Source organism: Manihot esculenta, chromosome 1 (genome assembly GCF_001659605.2).
Source record: "Manihot esculenta cultivar AM560-2 chromosome 1, M.esculenta_v8, whole genome shotgun sequence".
Lineage (NCBI taxonomy): Eukaryota > Viridiplantae > Streptophyta > Magnoliopsida > Malpighiales > Euphorbiaceae > Manihot > Manihot esculenta.
In genome coordinates, this window is record NC_035161.2 from 12,272,066 (window position 1) to 12,295,327 (window position 23,262).

At 39.3% G+C, this 23,262-nt stretch overlaps 1 pseudogene; it reads right to left on the reverse strand.

Annotated features, from left to right (window-relative positions):
* LOC122723226 overlaps positions 1-23,262 on the reverse strand; it is a 106,005-nt pseudogene that overhangs the window by 22,804 nt on the left and 59,939 nt on the right.

Below are 23,262 nucleotides of genomic sequence, written 5' to 3' on the forward strand. Positions count from 1 at the left end.
CGGAGTCTAGCCGTGTATTATAGCCAAGGGCAAGGTCACAGAGATCTAGCAGGGAAGGTACATCAATAGACCCTAGAAGGTCTGTGGACGAGAGCAGAAGAGGTACAGTGAGAGGAGGCAGATCAGAAGAAGTGAGGGAGGCTATAGTGATGGACCAGTCTATCGATGGAAGCATGAGTGTAGGCAGATCTGAAGAAGGTATGGGAGAGTCGCAGGGAGGCGCTTATACCTCAGGTTTTGGTTATCCAGCCTTTTCTCAGGACCCAGGGTATCCGATGGAAGGTATGTCTGAGTACTCTAGTTTTGTTCCATATTTTACTTACATGCCATATATGCCTTATCCTCATTATTACCCACCATATCCTATGTATCCATCTTCCCCTACCCATCCAAGTGCAGCACACCCAGAGCTAAATGAACCAATACCTCCACCACCACAACCAGAACCAGTAGCCCCTGTTGGTGACAGACATCAACCTAGCTCATCTGGAGGTAAGGTGCAAATGACAGAGTACTTGAAATTGGATGCTCCTAAATATAACACGGGAGATGATCCATTTGAATACCTCAGATCAGTTAGAATGATAACCAGTGAATTGGGAGTTGATGATAGCAGAGCCATAGAAATGGCGGGGTTTACACTTATGTGTAAGAAAGCTCGAGAATGGTTCAAGAATTATATGGAGCCCAGGGTGGACAGTTTGTCATGGGGAGAGTTCGCCAATGAGTTTGCAGGGTGGGCTTTTCCTGATAGCTCCAAGGAGATGAAAGTAATTGAATTTGAGCAGTTGAGACAGATAGACGAGATGAGTGTTGACGAGTTTACAGATAAGTTCCTGGATTTGCTTCAGTATGTGGGTCAAGCCTATGATACTGATCAGAAGAAGGCAAGGAGATATACTATGAGATTGCATCCCAGGTATTCTTCATTGATTCTTCTAGCAGAAAAGGAGAGTTTCCACTCTATTGTGGATGCAGCCAGGAAAATGGAAGCAAGTGCCAATATGCAGAGACAGTCAAAAGCACAGGCTTCGGGTTCTAAGGCCCCCAGTTCAGGAACTTCAGGCAGCAAGAGATGGGATAGAGTAAAAGGAACAAAGAGTAAGTTCTGGAATAAAGTCAAGTCAGGTTTGGGAATAGGTAGTGGCTCAAGCTCTAGCGCAAGCAGTCCAGTATGTAGACGATGTGGGAGACCACACAAGGGAGCTTGTCAGTTGGGATCTTCAGCCTGTTTTAGATGTTGACAGGAAGGGCATTTTGCTCGGGATTGTCCTCAGGTGACTTTTGCACCATCCCAGCAGATAAGTTCAGGCAGTATAGTACAACCAGCAGCTCCAGCCGTGCCTCAGAGTAGTGGCAGAGGTAGAGGGAGAGGGGCAGCCTCTACTTCAGCAGCAGGTTCCCGAGGTGGAAATCTGGTAGCCCCAGCACGGATTTTCACTATGACACAGGAGGAGGCTAACACGTCGAACACAGTGGTGTCAGGTAATCTCATCATTGGGTGTTCAGATGTGTATGCTTTGATGGACCCCGGTGCTTCTCATTCCTTTATTGCTTCGAGAGTCATAAAGAGGTTGGGTTTGATGATTTATGAGTTAGAGTATCCTCTCTGGGTCAGTGGACCCAAATGTGACCCATCAGTGGCAGTGTCAGTCTGTCGTTTCAGTCCAGTATTCATAGAGGGTAGATGCCTTCCAGCTGACCTTGTGGTTCTAGATTTGACAGATTTTGATGTCATTCTAGGGATGGATTGGTTATTTGCTTATGGTGCGACCTTGGACTATAGAGAGAAGGTAGTTAGTCTCAGAGACCAGGATGGGTCAGAGTGTGTCTTTAGAGGAGACAGGAGGGGTACACCCAGAGGTTTGATTTCAGCCCTTCAGGCTCGTCGTTTGCTTAGGAGGGGTTGTCAGGGGTTTCTAGCTCATGTGAGGGAGCTAGATAGTCAGGTTAGGGAACCAGCCACAATACCAGTAGTCCGCGAGTTTCTCGATGTTTTCCTAGCCGAACTTCCAGGATTACCACCTGGTAGGGAGATAGAGTTTGAAATTGAGTTACTGCCTGATACCAGACCTATCTCTATTCCTCCCTACAGGATGGCACCAGCAGAGTTAAAGGAGTTGAAAGACCAGTTGCAGGATTTGGTAGATAAGGGTTTCATCCGCCCTAGTACCTCACCTTGGGGTGCTCCAGTGCTCTTTGTCAGAAAGAAGGCAGACTTTGTATTGACTACAGACAGTTGAACAAGGTCACTACCAAGAATAGGTATTCCCTACCTAGGATTGATGATCTATTCGACCAGCTAGCTGGAGCAGGTTGTTTCTCTAAAATAGATCTGTGATCCGGGTATCATCAGTTGAGAGTCAGAGAGGCAGATGTGCCAAAGACAGCTTTCAGGACCAGATATGGGCATTATGAGTTCTTAGTAATGACGTTCGGGTTGACTAACGCCCCTGCAGCATTCATGGATCTCATGAACAGAGTTTTCAGCGAGTATCTGGATCACTTTGTTATTGTTTTTATCGATGACATCTTAGTGTATTCCAGAGATGCAGAGGAGCATGCCCAGCATCTGAGGATAGTTCTGCAGACACTAAGAGAGCATGGTTTATATGCCAAGTTCTCTAAGTGTGAATTTTGATTGAGGAGCATTTCCTTCTTGGGACACGTGGTATCAGCAGAAGGGATTGAGGTAGACCCCAAGAAGATAGAAGCTGTAGCTAATTGGCCCAGACCCATGACAGTGACTGAGATTAAAAGCTTTCTGGGACTGGCAGGTTACTACAGGAGGTTCATTTAGGACTTCTCGAAGATAGCGGCTCCTATGACCAAACTGACTCAGAAGAACCAGAAGTTTATCTGGTCAGACCAGTGTGAAGAGAGCTTTGAGGAGCTTAAGAGGAGATTGACATCAGCACCAGTGCCAGCTCTGCATGTGAGTAACGAGGATTTCACAGTGTTCTGTGATGCTTCTCGAGTGGGATTGGGTTGTGTTTTGATGCAGAGTGATAGGGTGATTGCTTATGCTTCTAGACAGTTGAAGAAGCACGAGTTAAATTACGCCACCCATGACCTAGAGATGGCAGCAGTTATCTTTGCACTCAAGATGTGGAGGCATTACCTCTACGGGGTTAAATGCGAGATCTTCACTAATCACAAAAGTCTACAGTACATCTTAAGTCAGAGAGAGTTGAATTTGAGGCAGAGAAGATGGGTAGAATTGCTCAGTGATTACGATTGTAAGATCCAGTATCATCCGGGTAAGGCGAATGTGGTGGCAAATGCCCTAAGCCGGAAGTCACTAGGCAGTTTATCCCATATAGCAGTAGAGCGGAGACTAGTAGTGATGGAGCTTTATAAGCTCATTGACGACGGGTTACAGCTCGAGTTGTCTGGTACGGGTGCATTGATAGCACAGATGAGAGTGATACCTGTGTTTCTGGAGCAGATAGCTCAGAAACAGCATGAGGACCCTGAGTTGATGAAAATTTCCAGGACTGTTCAGTCAGGCAACAATACAGAGTTCAGATTTGACAGCAAAGGGATCCTTCGATATAAGAGTCGACTTTGTGTACCAGATAGTAGTAGTCTAAAAGAAGACATTATGAGGGAAGCTCATAATGCGAGGTATAGTGTTCACCCAGGAGCCACTAAGATGTATCAGGATTTGCAAAGGGTATATTTGTGGCCAGCCATGAAGAAAGAAGTGGCATAGTTCGTGACAGCTTGTGAGGTTTGTCAAAGAGTGAAATTAGAACATCAGAAGCCGGCTGGAATGCTTAACCCACTGCCGATTCCAGAGTGGAAATGGGAGAATATAGCTATGGATTTTGTAGTGGGCTTACCGGCAGCGTCCAACAGGATAGACTCCATATGGGTGATTGTGGACAGACTCACGAAATCTGCTCATTTCATTCCAGTTAGGAGTAACTACTCTGTGGATAAGTTAGCACAGGTATATCTGGATGAGATCGTGAGATTGCATGGAGTTCCAGTGTCTATAGTTTCAGACAGAGGACCTCAGTTCACTTCCAGATTTTGGCAAAGTCTGCAGAGTGCGATGGGCACGAGGTTGGATTTTAGCACTGCTTTCCATCCGCATACTGATGGACAGTCAGAGAGGACCATCCAAACCATAGAGGATATGCTCAGAATGTGTGTGTTAGACTTTGGCGGTTCTTGGAGGCAGCATCTACCTTTGGTGGAGTTTGCCTACAATAACAGTCATCATGCTAGCATCGGGATGGCTCCTTATGAAGCGTTGTATGGGAGAAAGTGCAGATCACCTGTTTGCTGGGAAGAGGTAGGCGAGAAAGCTATTGCAGGGCCATAGTTAGTCGAGATTACCAGTAGAACAGTGCCCATGATCAGAGAGAGGATCAGAACAACTCAGAGTAGACAGAAAAGCTATGCGGACATTCGCAGGAAATTGTTAGAATTCCAGGAGGGTAATTGGGTATTGCTGAAAGTGTCTCCAATGAAAGGAGTGGTTCATTTTGGAAAGAAGGGTAAGTTAGCTCCACGATACATTGGACCCTTTGAGATCTTGCAGCGGATCGGGAATGTGTCGTATAAGCTGGATTTACCTACTTCTATGGAGAGAATTCACCCGGTATTTCATGTTTCTATGCTACGGCAGTTTGTGTCAGATCCGAATCAGGTTCTGAGTGAGCCTGATGTAGAGATTCTTGGAGATCTCACCTATACAGAGCAGCCAGTACGGATTCTGGACACGCAAATCAGACAGCTAAGGAACAAGGAGATTCCGATGGTGAAAGTTCTGTGGAACCACCATAATCTCGAAGAGTGCACCTGGGAGACGCGGGAGTCTATGCTCCAGCAGTATCCATATCTGTTTTGAGGTTCGTTTCCTCCTTTTTATGTGTTTATTGTTTATTTTTGAAACATTCGAGGACGAATGTTCTTAAGGGGGGGAGAATGTAATACCCGGCGAGAGTCCGGCATCGGAATTCCTATTGTCCGGTGGAATCCAGGATGTCAGAATTCTCTAGACGGGTAGGATTTATGTGTTTTTAACATCATGAAGTATGTTTTCAGGTTTTCAAGTTAACTGGAACTAAGTTTGTGAAAGAAAAGAACCAAGGCAGAAAAGCCAGGTTCGGCCGCCGAAGGTGACATTCGGCCGCCGAACATGCATGGCTTTCGGTTTCACGATAGGCCACCGAAGGTGGTCTGGCCAGCCACCTATAAAAGGCCCTCTGTCGGTTGAAAGGATAAGCTCTGCCGTTTCTTTCACTTTCTGAGGTGAAACCCTGTCCTTCTTCAGTTTTCTTCATGTTTTCATTACATCATGCAAAGATTTGATTGATTTTTATGTTTTTTTTTTGAAGGTTTTGAGCTAAAAACACAAAGTTGTGAAGTTTGGAGAGTTTGAAGGAGAGTTGCTCCAAAACTCCACATTAGGATCGTTCATCTTCTTGGGTTCAAGAGGTAAGTGAAGATCCTGAGCTTGTTTTTATGTTTTCTGAAGGTTTTAGAAGGTTTTTGGGTAGAGTTGCATGAATAGGGTAAAAAGTGAGGTTTTTGGTGTTTTGTTCATAAAGCATGTTTATGTGTTATATGTTTTGTGTTGTTGGGGTTTTTAGGTAGGTTTTGACCCCTTTGAGCATATACTTGGGTGTATGCAAGTTGAGGAATTGAGGTGGTTGAGATTGGAAGTGTTTTGTGCATTTGGCGAGAGGCAGAACAAGTTTCTGCCCTGCTGATGAACTCAGGTTCGGCAGCCGAAGGTACATTCGGCCGCCGAACCCTTGAGGAGGTGGCTTCGGCTGCCCAAGCTTGCCCCCGAACTGTTGGACTTTCGGCTCTGGAGGGGAGGTTCGGCCGCCGAAGGTGCCGCCGAAGGTTGGAGACTTTCGTCTCTGGAGTGCCTTTCAGCCCCCGAAACTTGCCCCCGAAAGGTTTCGGCTACCGAAAGTTGAGGTTCGGCCGCCGAAGGTGCATGAGTTTCGTCTCTGGAGAGGACTTTCGGCCGCCGAACCTGCCGCCGAAAGTGTTCTGTCCAGCCTTCCTTTGCATGCTTTGCATGGATGTTTGAGTGAGTTTAAGGGGATTCTTGGGGAGGTTCATAGAGTCACTCTTGAGTTCTTTTGGTCCCTCATTTGAGTTTATCTGTGCTTCCACAGACCAGAGGAACCAGAGAGAGCAGCAGTGAGTACTGCTCCAGAGATTACAGAGCCTGCAAAGTCAGTTCAGATAGCCAGAGGTGAGTGGAACTAAACTTAATTCTTGTAATTGAGGACTGGAATGTTTTTAGCATATTTCATGCATCATGGTTATGCAGTAGGTTGCTTGCATTAGCATCCACGAATATGTTGCATTGCATAGTTATTTGTTGATGTGGGTGAATGCTGAATGATCCAATAGTCACTGAGATAAGTCCAGGAGCCTTTGACTACGCCCTGGCAGGTATAGAAGTCCAGGAGCCTTTGACTACGCCCTGGCAGGTATAGTAAAGTCCAGGAGCCTTTGACTACGCCCTGGCAATGGTAAGTACAGGTGTTATATACACATATACATATATGAGACAGGAAATCCAGGTGCCTCTAACTACGCCCTGGTATGAGATACTGGGACTATTTGGTGACAGGTTTACCCTTGCTGTGGATTGTCTGTGTTATGATGCATTCCATAAGGTCATGTTTTACTGATATGGTTTATTGTTCTACTCACTGGGCGATAGAGCTGATCCCACTCCCTTAACCCCAGTCTTGTAGGTTCATTGTGGGAGAACAGCAGAGGACAGGAAGAGAGAAGAGTTTGTAATAGCTTAGAATGGACATGTAAAATTAAAGAGATGTACTAGTTGTTGTGCTTGACTTAGTTATATTGTGTTGTAAATCTTGTGTTATGTACATGATTTGTATATGTATATGTTTGTCAAAGTATGTGAAAAACCAGGCTTAACAGGTATGAGTTAACCCATCTAGAGCAAGCTCTAGGCAGGGATACAGAGTACAGAGTACAGAGTACAGAGTACAGAGATAGTGCACGCCCAGGTTAAGCCGTGGTACAAAAAAGAGTTTTAATTTTCACAGAAAATGTATGATCATGTATGAGATTTACAGGTACACAGAGAGTATAGCAGGCTTGCTACGGGTTCTGGCAGCCTTAAGCCGACCTGAACCTAGCGCCGGTAACGGTCCATTTTGGAGTCGTTACACAGAAGGCAGCTGTCCTTTGTATAAAGCCCGCTTCCTTGAGGACTGTTGAAAGAGTATGAAAGATTCCTTTGCACTGGCGAGGAGATTTTTCTATCTACAAACAAAAGAAAATTGTATGGACAAACTTAAGGTATCATATAACATTATGCAAAGGAGTTTCCCCCGTCCACAAATAGTTTGTCCCATAGAGATGTCCACAAAAAATACCTAAAACAATTAGCCGACCCCAAATGATGCTGAATTCATGATCAATTCGTAATAAAAAAAATTCATTACACAACTTGAAAAAAAAAAGGTAAAGATATTTTCTATAAGTTGCTCTACCACACCCTTAATCAATCAATATGATTAAAAACGAAGATAATCAAGTGATTCCAGCTGGAGAACACCACAAGAAATTCTTGAGAAGTTAACTAAGCATGAATAACAAAATTCATATCAGAACACCACAAGATTGAACCTCGATAAGTTGCTAAATATGGAGACACAAAGAATTAACCAACTTTGCACTGGAGAATAAAAATTCTCATTGTGGAGAAAAATATCAAATATTTACTTATTAACTTCTTTTTTTCCCTATATATAAAATAAAGGCTATTAATAGCCAAATATCTCTTAATCCTAGTTGGAATAGGAAAACAAAATAAATTCTAACTGAAATAGAAAAATAAGACAAATCCTAATTGAAATAGTAAAACATAAGATAATCCTATTTAAATAAGAAAAACTATATACAATCCTACTAATTTGACTTCTAATCCATATAGATTATAAAAGATACTAAAACATACTAACTCATATATGAGCTTTCAAAAGTGAATTTATAATGGCTGAAATTGAAACCATGAATTTTAAATAAATAAACCCATTTCTTTTTCTTCTCTTCCAAATGTGGTATCCAGTATGAATAATTCTACTTCTTATTGATTTCTCATGACTTCTTGTTTGCCTAGTTGAACATGCAAAGAATATCACCACGTTCTTACACTTCAAGTTGTTGAAAAGTATTGCCCCCTTATACACGTATCAACTCCTCCCTTCTCAAAAATATTCATCCTCGAATCAACAAACATAATAGTGAGAAAATGATTGATGTATACATACTCATTTTTGAGCTTGTGTTCTTCAGTAACAATTTCACTAGCAACTTGATTGTCATGACTTTAATCTATTAGAGAAGCTTCTATATCAATTGCATGAATTTTTTCAACTAAATAATCATCTTCAATATGTTTGGTCTTAATTACGATTTTTCCTCAAAAGATTTCTCCTCAAATATGGTTGAAACCTCTTTATTATCAACATGTTGTAGTGATAATTGAGATTATTTTGCCCATTACAATAAAAAGATTATATAAGACTCTCGCTTATTCTTGAAATTCTTTGATCCGCACTTTTATGAGATCACAATTTTCATTTAACAATTTAAGGATATCTGATTGTTCACTTGGATGGAATTTCTTGAATCTCCTTTATGCCATGCTCTTTTTTTTTTACACTTTTTTTTCCTCTTTTCTTTTTTGTTTTAAATCTCACACTAGTGAAATATTTTTTTTTTCTTTTTTTGAAACAAACACAAAAAAACTAAAAAAAATAAAAAATTAATCAAATAGCTAAAATAAAAATATGAAATTAAAAATAAATAAATAAAACAAAGAAACGTAGATAAATAGAAATTTATCTACTACCAAACTCTTATACCAATTGATGCGCTTGTGATAAAAAAAACTCTGTCACACAACTTGAAAAAGGACGAGGTACAAATATCTTCCATAAGATTGCTCTGCTACATCCCCTAATCAACTAATGTGATTAGAAACGAAGATAATCAAGCGATTCCAGTTAGAGAACGCCACAAGAAATTCTTGATAAGTTAGCTAAGTATGGAGGAAATCTATATTAAAATGCCATAAGATTGAACCTTGATAAGTTACTAAACATGGAGATACAAATAATTTATCATCTTTGCAATAGAGAATATAAATTCTCATTATAGAGAGAAATATCAAATCTTTTCTTATTAACTTCTTTTTGCCCTACATATAAAATAATGGCTATTTATAACCAAATATTTTCTAATCCTAGTTGGAATAGGATAATAAAATAAATTCTAATTGAAATAGGAAAATAAGACAAATCCTAATTGAAATAGGGAAATATAAGGTAATCCTACTAATTTGACTCCTAATCTATATAGGTGACTGTCGGTTGTCGAAGCCGGTCAAAAATAACCTTTTCAATTATCAATAATATTACTACTGCAGATAGTGGTGAAAGGATCGAATCCACAGGAAATTGAAAACTTACCTATCTTCCTTATCACGACCAAAAAAATAAACTGAAAGCGAAATAAACTGACAATAAAAGTAAAATGGGGGTTTTGATATTGATTCAGTTAAACTAATAAAGAAAGCAATAAAGTAAGTGAATAATAAAAGTAAAGAGAAATCAATAATGAGAAATGTCTAGTTGAAGAATTGGATCCACTTCAGTTGTTGGGATTGGTCATTGATACTTAGGTTCTTATGTTTGATTCAATAAATTAGTTATGGAGATGGAAGACGCTTCTCACTACCATGTCTCTCCTTAAGTATAAATTAATTAGGGAACGTCCTCTAACCAATCACTAATCAATAAGTTGCCAAGGAACGTCCTTGGACCTTAGGCATCAAAACAACTGTCAACTGCATTAAGAAATAGAGAGATCTAATTCTAGCTATCCAAACGCATGGAGATATCGCTAGATCATGCAATTTTCTTAGTTTTTACACCAAGTGTTCTTGTGTTTGAACAATCCAAGCAATTACGGACTTAAAACTATTGAAACTAACAATATATCACCTTGCAATCAAGAATCAACTGGCCACATTGATCAAAATAACAAAGCAATAATGGAATCAAGCATGAAATTGCATAAATATTGAATAAACAAAAGTTAAACAATGTATGTTCAGATCTCCCAATCCATAAAACAACTAAAGTTTCAATTAATCTTCAACTAGAAAAAAGAGTTTCAGCCACTCATGGCTGAAACAAAACAAGAAAATAAAAGAAAAGTAGTAGAAGAAGAAAGGCCGAAGCCTTGGAGAAGAAGGGAGAGATTGGGCGGCCGAATGGTGTGTGGAGATGGTGTGGTCATGCGGCTGCTTGAAGAGATGCTTATATAGGCTTTATGTGCTGCCCTAGCTCCTTACTTGCTGCCCAAGTTGATCTCCTTGCTGCCCAAGTGTTGCCCTTGCCGCCCAATGAACATTAATGAGGTAGAGCCTCTCTTTTGAATTTTGAATTTTGAATGTGTAAGACTTGGGGGGCAAGTATGTCTTCTTTGGCTTCCTTAACAAGCTGAATTTGAATTTCAAATTTGAATGTGCATCTTCTTGAGATTTGGCTTCTTTAATAAGGAAACGGATTCTTGAAGATTTGAATTTAAATTGCTCTGCTGATTGCACTTTCCTTATTTGCCACTTTCCTTATTTAGCACTTTCCTTATTTAGCTGAATCTTGAATTTTGAATCTTGAATGCTCTTAAATATTTGAAATTTGAATTTCAAATTACTTTCCTTGTTTATCTCCTCTTCAGTTGCAACTTGGCATGTTTGCTCTCCTTTGTTCCATTTTAGGCAGTTTTAAGGGTATTTTCTCCAAATTACCTCTTTACACCATTTTCTGCAGAACAAGATCAAAATCACAAAATTAGGCATAAAAGTATAAATTAACATCAATAACATCATGATAAAATGGTCTAAATTTAGACTGATCAAATACCCCCACACCTAGCCTTTTGCTTGTCCTCAAGCAAATAAACTTAGTCAAACAAGCTCTCTTTGCTAATTGATCCTTTATTTCTGCTTAAGCTCTTACTCTAGATACCTATTTTGAAGCATTGCAGTGAAGAATGTATGAACCAAGGTTACTCACCTTCTTTCCTTATCTTCCTTCACCTACCATGGTTAGTATTTGTTTTACTCAAGAGAGAGATTATACATGCACATGTTCTTATTCAGTTAAGACTCTTTATAGCTTTCAGAGTGACTTGCCCTTAGCTTGAAGCACATTATTCAGCCTTTTGCATTTTAATCTTGCTTGAAAAAGTCACCAACCTTTTGACGTGAAAGTACATATTGGTGATATGCACCCCCAGTTAATCAGTTGATCACCTGTTCAAGTGGCTACTAGCTCTATTCATAGTCTTTCAACCATTGGAACAGTTTTCAATTTGTGCTCATGAAGTCTAGGCCTTTGCCGAATTTTCTTTCTAAAAAATTTGGGCAAATCAACACCACTTGCTCAAACAAGTCATGTTAATTTCATTCACACATCTTTCAATCCATTCTCTCTAATGAGTAATATAGATTTTTCACCATGGCAAGCTCAAAGATTCAATTCAAAAGGAAATTTCCAAACATGAATATAACTCACTGCAATTGATTCAACTTAAGTTTAAAGAGCCATCACATCAATGGGGTCATGGAAAGAAAGCTCATCCAACATAGTCTATGAGTTTGAGTAAAGCAAACCAAAACAAAAATTAAAAAATTGTGGCTACATGTGTGTGCAATGAAAGCAAAAATAACAAAAATGAAAAAAAAATTCAAACTGTGGCTATTCAAACTAAAACTGAAAGCAAAAATGGACTAAAAATAAAAGTTCAAAGATCTGCACCCCCACACCTAATTCATGCATTCTCCTCAATGTATTGGAAAAGTTAAAGTTCAAAGGAAACTGAGTACTCCCCTAGTGTGGTTGTGAGTGCCCTTGTTTAAGGTCACGGGCTGGACCTTCTCCACTTGATCAAGGTTCAAGTAATTGGGGGAGGGAAAAGGGTCCCAACTGAATTAAGTAAAAAGTGTAGCACGCCTTTTGATTTGGTTATAACCCATCTTATTTCTTTCATGTACTCATGAAGTAACATGATTAGCTTCTCCTCTTTCAGGTGAGGTGTGCCTCTAGCCCTTATGTTTGCATTTTTGAGCACTTCGAACTTCAATTCATATTTCTCCATAGGTGGCTGCAATTTGGTACTGAATTCGGGCAAAACAAATTCTACCTTATCCGGTGGTTTGAGCAAGCATTAATTTGCATGATCCTTTAGTTTGGGCAATTGAACTTCCACTATCTCCTTTTGCGCATGGCCTGTCTGCATTGGATAAATAGCAGAACTAACCTGCGATTTGAGCTGAAGAGGTGCGGGTGGATCTTTGTCTTTCTATGTTTGGTCGTAGTCCTCCTGCTGAATGCTGTAGATTTTTGCTTTCAGTTTTGGATCTTTTTGGCTTTCTTCATCTTTTTAGCTAGCCTCACTGCAAAAATCATTGTTTAGCATATCATATTGATTTATATAAATAAATTCTTGGCTCAAACAATCAATGATATCTAAACTATCAACAGGTTCTGTTTGACCAGTTTGTTTGGACAAATAGCTTTCTGGCTGTTTTTCTTCAGCAGCTTGTTCTTGTACTTGTGAACTTCCATCATCAGCCTTTACATCTTGAAGCTCTTTGACTCCTGGTTATCGAAGCTGGTCAAAAATAACCTTTTTGGTTATCAGCAATTTTACAACTATAGATAGTGGCAAAAGGATTGAATCCACAGGGAATTGATACTTACTTATTTTTCTTGTCAAGACCAAGTAAATAAAAAGACAATAATATAAAAAAAAGGGATTTTGAGATTGTTGAGTTAAACTAGAATTGAAAGCAAGCAAGTAAAGTAAAGAATAAAGTAAAGAGAAATCAATAAAGGGAAAAGCCTAATTGAAGATTTGGGTCCACTTTAGTTGTTGGGATTGATCATTGACATAAAAATTCTTTTATTTGATTCAATAAATTAGTTATGGAGGTGGAAGACGCTTCTCACCAACCAAATCCCTCCTTAAGCATAAATCAATTAGGAAACATCCTCTAATTAATCACTAATCAACAAGTTGTCAAGGAACATCCTTGGCCCTTAGGCAACAAACAACTGTCAATTGCATTAAGAGATAGAGAGACCTAATTCTAGCTACCCAAATGCATGGTGATATTGTTAGATTATGCAATTTCCTTAGTTTTTACACCAAGTGTTCTTGTGTTTGAATAATTCCAGAAATTACGGACTAAAAACTATCCAAACTAACAAATTATTACCTTGCAATCAAGATTCAATGGGCCCTATTGATCTAAAATAACAAAGCAACAATGACGTTAAGCATGACATTGCATAAATATTGATAAATAAAAGAAGGACATATAGGTTCAGGTCTCCCAATCCATAAACAATTGAAGTTTCACCTTATTCTTCAACTAGAAAAAGGGTTTCAGCCACTCATGGCTGAAACTAAGATAAAAGAAAAGAAAGAAAGCAAAAAGAAGGAGAAAAAGGGCCAATCGGCCTGCTGGTGTGGTGCGGCTGCTGGTGCAGCTTCTGCTGTGGATGAGTGATGATCTAAAGATTGTTCTTCTGCTGGTTTGCTGGTCCTTTTATAGGCTGGAGTGGCTGTCCTAGGATTTCCTTGTTGAGTTGGGACTCCTTTTCCTATTTGGACTTGGATTCTTGGAGGGCATTTTTGTCTTTTTGATTTTTGGCTTCCCAAATATGTAGGAGAGAGTGCTGAGGTGGAATTATGTGTTGTTAAGCTGTCCCACGTGATTGGAGTGTAAAAAGGCTCGTGTTGACTTGGTCCCCAAGTTTGGCAGATTTGCTGGTTTTCTAGTTGCTGGTGCTGTTTGCCCGTTGTTGTTTGGGCAAATAGGCTGTCTGTCGTGACTGCTGTCTGCGTGCCTGGTCCTTGTCTCTGTCTTGCTCCACTGTTTGCCCAAACAGTCTTGGGCAAACCGTCTGGTAAGTCAGTTATCACTTTTCCTCTTTATTTCAGCTTCACTTTGGTTTGGGCAAACAAGTTGCGCAAACCATGCTTGTGCAGTTTTGCTCTCTTTTGGGCAGATTTAAGGCAATTTTTGCCAAATTACAATTTTACTCCATTTTCTGCAAAATAAGATCAAAACTATAAAATTAGGCAGAAAATGTATAAATTAACATAAATATCAATATGAAAAATGGGTCTAAATTTGGCTCTATCAAATACCCCCACACCTAGCCCTTTGCTTGTCCTCAAGCAAATAGACTTAGTCCAACAAGCTTTCTTTACTACTTGATAGAGCATATTTTAGTCCATATTATCATTATCTTATTGATGTTTATTTACACATTTTCTACCTAATTTTGTGGTTTTAATCATATTTTGAAGATATTAGGTGTAAAGAGACAATTAAAAGGAAATGCTCTCAAAAATGCCAAAAAGTGCCAAATCTGGAAAAGCCACCTTCGGAAGCACCTTTGGCGGCCGAAAGTCTTGTCCAGAACCGAAAGTCACCCATCTTCAGCGGCACCTTCGGCGGCCGAAAGTCTGCTCCAGAGCCGAAAGTCCAGCTCCCGAAAATAAGCTTAGGCAGCCGAAAGTCCCCCCGAATGGCCTCTTCCTTATTCAAGAAGCCAAATCTTGGAGATCACATGTTTCCCACTTCATGCTATGCACATTCAAAATTCAAAAGGAGGCTCCACCTTCCTCTTTAGTGCATGAATGGCAAAAATAATATGAAGGAAACTTCTTGGACACACTTGGGCATCAATTAAAAGACCAAAAAGTCCTCACACATATACCTAGAAGGCACATACAAGACCAAGGGCACTTTGGGCAATCTCTAAAAGATGCATGGGCACCCAAGAAACCCTAGGCAACCTCCCAAGACTTATTTAAGGCCTTATGAAGACAAGAAGTGGCAGACTTGAAGAATTCAATCCCCCAACCTCTCCAAGGTTCGGCCGCCGCTCCTTCTCTACCTTGTGCCACCGCCGGTTCTACCTTCTCCTCTTCTCTTCTTCTATTTTCTGTTTTGGTTCAGCCATGAGTGGCTGAAACCCCTAATTCTAGTTGAAGTTTGGTTGAAACTAAGGTTGTTTAAAGGGTTGTGAGATCTGAACATAAAGTGTTTGCTTTTGATTTGTTCAATATTCATGCAATTGTGTGCTTAATTCTAAGATTGCTTTGTTATTTTGATCAAATTGGCCACTTGATTCTTGATTGCAAAGTTAATTGATTATTAGTTGGGATATTTTGAGTCTGTAATTGCTGGAAATATTATGACCTAAGAACACTTGGTGTAAAAACTAAGGAATTGTATGATCTAGCAACATCTCATGCGTTTGAGTAGCTAGGGTTGGATCTCTCTCTTTCTTCATGCAATTGACAATTGTTTTGATGCCTAAGGCCCAAGGACGTTCCTTGGCAATTTGTTAATTAGTAATTGATTAGAGAACGTTTCCTAATTGATTTAATCATAAGGAGAGACATGGTGATGAGAAGCGTTTTCCATTCCCATAACCAATCTATTGAACCAATTAAGAGAACATAAGTTTCAATGATCAATCCAAACAACCAAAGTGGATCCATATCTTCAACTAGACCTTTCTCATATTGATTTCCTCTTTTATTTTAATTACTTGCTGTTTTAATTGCTTTCAATAGTTGTTAGTCAAATCAATCTCAAAACTCCCTTTTACTTTATTGCACTTTACTTTTGATCTATTTGTTTTCAATTGTGCTTTCAGTTGATTCCAATTGATCTTGTTTGGGAAAAATAGATAAGTACTCAATTCTCTGTGGATTCGATCCTTTACCATTATCTGCAGTTGTAAGATTGTTGATAACCGTAGAGGTTATTTTTGACCGGCTTCGACAACCGCGAGTCAAAAATTGGCGCCGTTGCCGCAGAATTGATTTAAGTTGTTTGTTTTTCTTTCATGACCAGATCTGAACATAGGGACACTTTGCCCTTTGATCCAGAAATTGAACACACCCTCAGAAGATTAGGAAAGCAAGCTGCCGAGCATTCTGCCCAACCTTTGGCCGCCAAACCACATCTACCTTCGGCCGCCGAACCTTCCTTGCTCCAGCCCCCGAACTTTGCACCAATGGCAGAACCTAATGCACAAGCTGCTGCCCCCAATGGACATGCTTTCCAGAACCAAATAATCCAAGAAAATCCAGCCATAAGACCATAAGTACCAAGAGAAAGAACCATGAGAGAGTTGGCAACACCTGTAGGTGATCAAGCACCTCTTTGCATCACCTATCCACCTCTGACATTTCCCTTTGAACTAAAAACAGGTTTGATTCATCTTCTACCTAAATTTAGAGGTTTGCAAAATGAGATTCCACACAAGCACTTGAAAGAATTCAACATTGTTTGTTCATTTACGAGACCTCAAGGTATTTCTGAAGATCATGTTAAATTAAGAGCTTTTCCTTTTTCATTGGATGACTTTGCTAAAGATTGGTTATTTTATTTGCCACGTGGATCTATAACTTCTTGGGATGATATGGTCCAAACTTTTTTGAACAAATACTTCCCAACATCTAAGTCAATTGGCATAATAAGAGAAATCACTAGCATAAGACAGAAACCAACTGAAGATTTATATGATTATTGGAAAAGGTTTGAAAGACTATGTACAGGTTGTCCACAATATGATATGTCAGATATGTCTCTCATACGATTCTTCTATGGAGGATTACTCTCATCAGAAAGAAAATTCATAAATGTAGCTTGTAGAGGATCCATTGCAGACAAGATGCCTAGGGAGATGCGAGAGTTGATTTCTACACTTGCAGCCTCATCTAGGCAATATGGAGAAGAAAAGCAAATGCAAAGAGGAGTCCATGAGGTAAGCTCACCTACTATTTCTGAACTGACAGTTGTTATGAAATATTTCGCCATAGGACTGGTTCAACAGATGCAAGCAACCTAGCCGCCTAGGCCATATGGTATTTATTCATATGTAGGACACCCAACTGATCAATGTCCTACTCTGCAAGAAGACAACCAGCAAGTTAATGCCATTGGAGGGTGATAGAGCATATTTTAGTCCATATTATCATGTTCTTATTGATGTTTATTTACACCTTTTCTACCTAATTTTGTGGTTTTAATCATGTTTTGCAGATATTAGGTGTAAAGAGACAATCTGGAGAAAATGCTCTTAAAACTGCCAAAAAGTGCCAAATATGGAAAGTGCCAAAAAAGGAAAGTTTTAAAATATGGAAAGTGCTAAATAAGAAAAGTTTTCTGATAAGGAAAGTACCAGAAAAGGAAAGCGCAATCAACATATTCTTTGAAATTCAAATTGCAGATTCTTCTTTCCTTATTCAAAGGTGAAGCCAATTATGGAAAGTGTCAAATAAGGAAAGTTTTCAGAAAAGGAAAGTCCTCAAATAAGGGAAGTGCAGAAGCAAAAGCAAATAAGGAAAGCTCAGTCAGAAGATTATTTGAAATTCAAATCGCAGATCTTTCTTTCCTTATTCAAAGATGTGCACACACTGCAGCAGTCATATCTTCCTATTTAGGCAGCAAGATCTCATGAAGACGCACTTGCCTCTTCTTCATTCAGCATTCAAAATTCAAACGAAGGCTCCACCTAAAAAGGAAAGACTGGACAGATTTCTTTCCCTTCTGCATTCAATGACTGTGCTCCACTTCCTCTTCTGCAATCCGCGCGCATCCTTCCTCTTCTGAAGCCTGATCCGCGCGCCTCCTTCCTTCCGGAGAATTTGCAATGCGATTCCTTCATTTTCAGCACTTTGGGCAGCCTCTTCACTAATTAGGAAGCAAGTATGACCTAAGGCAGCACTTTCAACTATAAAAAGACACATAAGGAGCCTCCACACAACCTTTAAGCCCCCTTGGGAGGCACCTACGAAATTCACATCTCTTCTTCTACCTTTCTTCTTTTCTTTTATTTTTGGTTTTTGTTTCAGCCATGAGTGGCTGAAACCTTTATTCTAGTTGAAGATTAGGTGATGCTTTAGTTGTTTAATGGATTGTGAGACTTGATCAAACATTGTTTAACTTTTGGGTGTTCAATATTCATGCAATTTCATGCTTAATTTTCATATTACTTTGTTATTGAGATCTACGTTGATTTTTTATTGCAAAATAATTATTTGTTAGTTTGAATGATTTAAGTCCGTAATTGCTTAGATTATTCTTACATAAGAACACTTGGCATAAAAACCAAAGAAGTTGCATGATCTAGCGTTATCTCCATACGTTTGGGTAGCTAGGATTGGATCTCTCTATTTCTTAATGCAATTAACAGTTGTTTGTTGCCTGAGGCCTAAGGACATTCCTTGGCAACTTGTTGATTAGTTATTAATTAGAGGACGTTCCCTAATTAATTTATTCCTAAGAAGAGATAACAGTAGTGAGAGACTTCCTCCATCTCCATAACTAATCTATTAAATCAACCTAAAAGAACAAAGTGTCTATGATCAATCCCAACAACTGAAGTGGATCCAATTCTTCAACTAGAGCTTTCTTATTATTTATTTCTCTTTTATTTTATTATTCGCTTATTTTAATTGCTTTCAGTAGTTTGTTAATCAAATCAATCTCAAAACCCCCATTTTACTTTTACTGCAATTTATTTTTATTCCGCTTTTAGTTTATCTCATTTTTAGTTTAATCTGCTTTCAGTTTATCTCGCTTTTAGTTTATTTTGCTTTCCGTTTATTTCTCTTTTAGTTTTATCTCATTTCAGTTTATTTTGCTTTCCGTTTATTTCTCTTTCAGTTTTATCTCATTTCAGTCTATTTTGCTTTCCGTTTATTTTTCTTTCAGTTTTATCTCGTTTCAGTTTTATCTCGTTTCAGTTTATCTCGTTTTCAGTTTTCTTCTTTTTCAGTTTATTTTTGTTTCAGTTTATTTTATTGGTCTTGATAAGGAAAATAGGTAAGTTTTCAATTTCCTATGGATTCGATCCTTTCACCACTATCTGCAGTTGTAAATTGTTGATAACTAGAAAGGTTATTTTTTATCGACTTCGACAACCGCGAGTCAGAGGGTACAACAACCATCCAAGACGTGATCCATACTCAAGCACATACAATCCAAGTTGGAGAGATCACCCCAATCTCAGCTATGGAAGGGCCAACAACAACCAGAACAATCAGAACTACCAAAGAAATCAAGCCTAACCAGCACCTCAGAATTCCAACCAGCACCTTGAAAAGATGATGGAAAAAATGGTAAATGTCATGCAAGGTATGCGACAAGACATAGGACAACTGGCTGCATCCATGAGCAAATCTGAAACCTAAGGTAAGCTCCCTTCTCAAACTGAAACTAATCCTAGACAGAATGTTAGTGCCATCACTTTGAGAAGTGGAAAAGAGCTACAAGATACCAGTTATGAGCAAGAAAAGCAAGTTGCGCAAGAACCAATGCAACCTGAAGCCTCTCCAGCACAACCTGAAACACCACCTGCACAAAAGACTGAACGAAAGGTACGTTTTCAGATTCCACCTCCTTTTCCAAAAAGATTTGAAAGAACGCAAAAAGAAAAAGAAGAAAGGGAGATTCTTGAGACTTTTCAGAAAAGTGGAAATCAACATACCACTGCTAGACGCTGTTAAGCAGATTCCAAGGTACGCAAAATTTCTAAAAGAATTGTGCACCAATAGAAAAAAGCTGGCTGCAAGAGAAAAAGTAAGTGTAGGTGAAGTTGTTACTGCTGTGATTAAAAGAGAACTCCCTACTAAGTGCAAAGACAAAGGTATGTTTGCTATTTCTTGCAAGATAGGGAATGTTGGGATTAAGAAAGCCATGTGTGATCTTGGTGCATCCATCAATGTTATGCCTCTTTCCATCTATAAATCTCTAAATGCATGTGCACTGAAAGACACAAGAGTTGTAATCCAATTAGCTGATAGATCTGTGGTATATCCTATAGGTATTCTAGAAGATGTGTTAGTCCAAGTAGATGAACTTGTCTTTCCTGCTGATTTTTATATGATTGACACTAAGGAAGATAGTTGCAATACTAGTTCCGATATCCTTCTTGGACGTCCTTTCTTGAGTACTGCTAGAACTAAAATTGATGTGCATGATGGTACTTTAACCATGGAATTTGAAGGGGAAGTCATTAAGTTTAATGTCTATGATGCTATGAAATATCCACATGATATGTCCCCTATTTATGGTCTTGATATTGTTGACTGTTTGAGCCAGGAAATTTTTGATGAAAATCAAGATGATATTCTTAACAGTGATTTCTGTAGAGATACTGACCAGGTATAGATTTAGAACCAGAAAGAATCAAAACTCAAAGAAACAGTCTGTAGCATCCAACAGATTGATGTTGCGCAAACTGAAAACATTCGGCCGCCGAATCCAGACCTCCTTCGACCGTCGAACATGACTGCCTTCCAGACGCAGAATCCATCGCCACAGCCTGCCCAGCACACTGAAAACTTTTGGCAGCCGAACTCTACCATCCTTCAGCCGCCGAACCCAGCAACCATTCGGCAGCCGAAGCTGAACTCCCTTCAGCTGCCGAATCATTCACCTCAGATCCCATCGCCTGCTGAAACTCTTCGGCCGCCGAACACAGACATCTTTCGGCCGCCGAACCTTGCTCCACAGCCTCCAACACAAGAAAGCTCTTCCAGTTCTCCTTTGCAATCAAGCCAGGAGCAGCACCTTTCAGAATCTAAAGAATGTAAGGATGACCTACTTGCACAAATCTTCCTTGCCCAATCTGATGAAGCATGGTACGCAGACATGGTGAACTACTTGGCTACAGGTAACTTACCTTCTGACATGCCAAAGCACACTAAGGATAAGATAAAGAAAGATGCCAAATACTATGTTTGGGATGAGCCATATTTGTGGAAACATTGTGCTGACCAAATGATAAGGAGATGTATTCCTGACCAAGAGATAGCTTCTGTGCTTACTTTTTGTTATTCATATAGTTGTGGTGGACACTTTGGTCCAAGAAAGACTGCTCATAAGATACTTGAAAGTGGCCTATTTTGGCCCATCATTTTTCGAGATGCTTTTCTGTTTTGCAGATCATGTGCTAGGTGTCAACAGACTGGAAATCTGAGCAAAAGAAATCAAATGCCATAGAATCCCATCATGGTCTGTGAGGTATTTGATGTTTGGGGCATAGACTTCATGGGCCCATTCCCACCATCCTTTGGATACACTTACATCATCCTCGTAGTAGATTATGTGTCCAAGTGGGTGGAAGCTAGAGCAACTAAGACAGATGATGCTAAGGCAGTAGTAGACTTTGTGAAAACCAACATCTTTGCCAGACATGGAATACCAAAGACAATCATCAGTGACAGAGGGACCCATTTTTGCAATAGGGTAGTGGAAAGCCTTCTCAAAAAGCACAATGTGATCCATAGGACATCCACAGCATACCACCCTCAGACAAATGGTCAAGCTGAAGTGTCCAATAGAGAAATCAAGGCCATTCTTGAAAAGACAGTCTCTCCCAACTAAAAAGATTGGAGTACAAGATTAGAAGATGCTTTATGGGCCTACACAACAACCTACAAGACTCCTATAGGTATGTCTCCTTATAGATTGGTCTATGGAAAAACTTGTCACCTTCCAGTTGAACTTGAGCACAAGGCCTATTGGGCTGTAAAGAATTGCAACATGAACCTCAAAGAAGCTGGACGCCACCACAAGTTGCAACCGCAAGTTGCAACTGCAAGAGCTAGAAGAAATAAGACGAGATGCATATGAGACTTCTTGGAACTACAAAACAAAAACCAAACCCTCCCATGACAGTCATCTTTCCAGAAAACAATTCGAGGTTGGTGATAAAGTCTTACTCTTTGACTCTCGTTTGAAATTGTTCCCAGGAAAGCTATGGTCTAGGTGGATTGGACCATTCATAGTAGAACATGCTTACCCACATGGAGCTGTAGACATCCGAAGCATAGAAACTGGAAAAATCTTCAAGGTGAATGGACATCGTCTGAAGCCATACTTTGAAGGATTCGCAATACAAGTAGAGGAATAAATTCCACTACAACATCCCTCAGCCTAAAGAGGATCGCAACATGCACCACACCCCAGGAGAGTACTCAGTTTCCTTTGTTCTTTTATGTTTCTTATACATTGAGGACAATGCATGATTTAAGTGTGGGGGTGCATATCTCTTCTTCTCCCCTTCTTTTCTTCTTCCCCTTTTCTTTTCTTCTTCTTCTTCCTTTCTTCTTCTGCAAATTCACAATGCTTTGCGCCTCTTTCAGTTTGATTAGCCACAGTATTGAAATTTTTTTATTTTTAGTTTGTTTTTGCTTTCAATAAAACACACATAACCACAACCTTCTTCTTCTTTTTGTTTTGCTCTACTCAAACTGATGAACTATGTTAGATAAGTTTTTCTTTCCATGATCCCATTGATGTAATGACTCTTTAAACTTATGTTGAATCAATTGCAGTGAGTTGTATTCATGCTTGAGAATTGCCTTTTGAATTGAATCTTTGAGTTTGCCATGGTGAAAAATAAATTGATGACCCTCATTAGAGAATGAATTGAAAGTTGTGTGAATGAACTTAATATGACTTGTTTTAGCAATTGGTGTTGATTTGCCCAAATCATTGAGAGAAAGAAAATTCAGCAAAGGCAAAGACCTCAAAAGTACAAAATCAAAAAACTGTTTCAGTGGTCAAAAGACTAAGAACAAAGCTAGTAGCCACTTGGAAAGGTGACCAACTGAGTAACTGGGGGTGGATATCACAAATATGTACCTTCACGTCAAAAGGTTGGTGACTTTTTCAAGGAAAATCTAAGTGCAAAAGCCTAAATAAAGTACTTCAAGGTAAGGGCAAGTCAATCCAAAAGCTAGAAAAAGTCTAAACAAATTAATGTGCATGTATGGTCTCTCTTGAGGAAAACAAATCCTAGCCATGGTAAGCAAAGGGAAACAAGGAAAGAAGGTAAGTAATCTTCATGCATATAGTCTTCACTGCAATGATTCAAAATAGGTGTCTAGAGTAAGAGCTTAAGTGGAAATAAGGATCTAGTGCAAAGAAAGCTTATTTGACTATGTCTATTTGCTTGAGGACAAGCAAAAGGCTAAGTGTGGGGGTATTTGATAGAGCATATTTTAGTCCATATTATCATTGTCTTATTGATGTTTATTTACACCTTTTCTACCTAATTTTATGGTTTTAATCATATTTTGAAGATATTAGGTGTAAAGAGACAATCAAGAGGAAATGCTCTCAAAAAT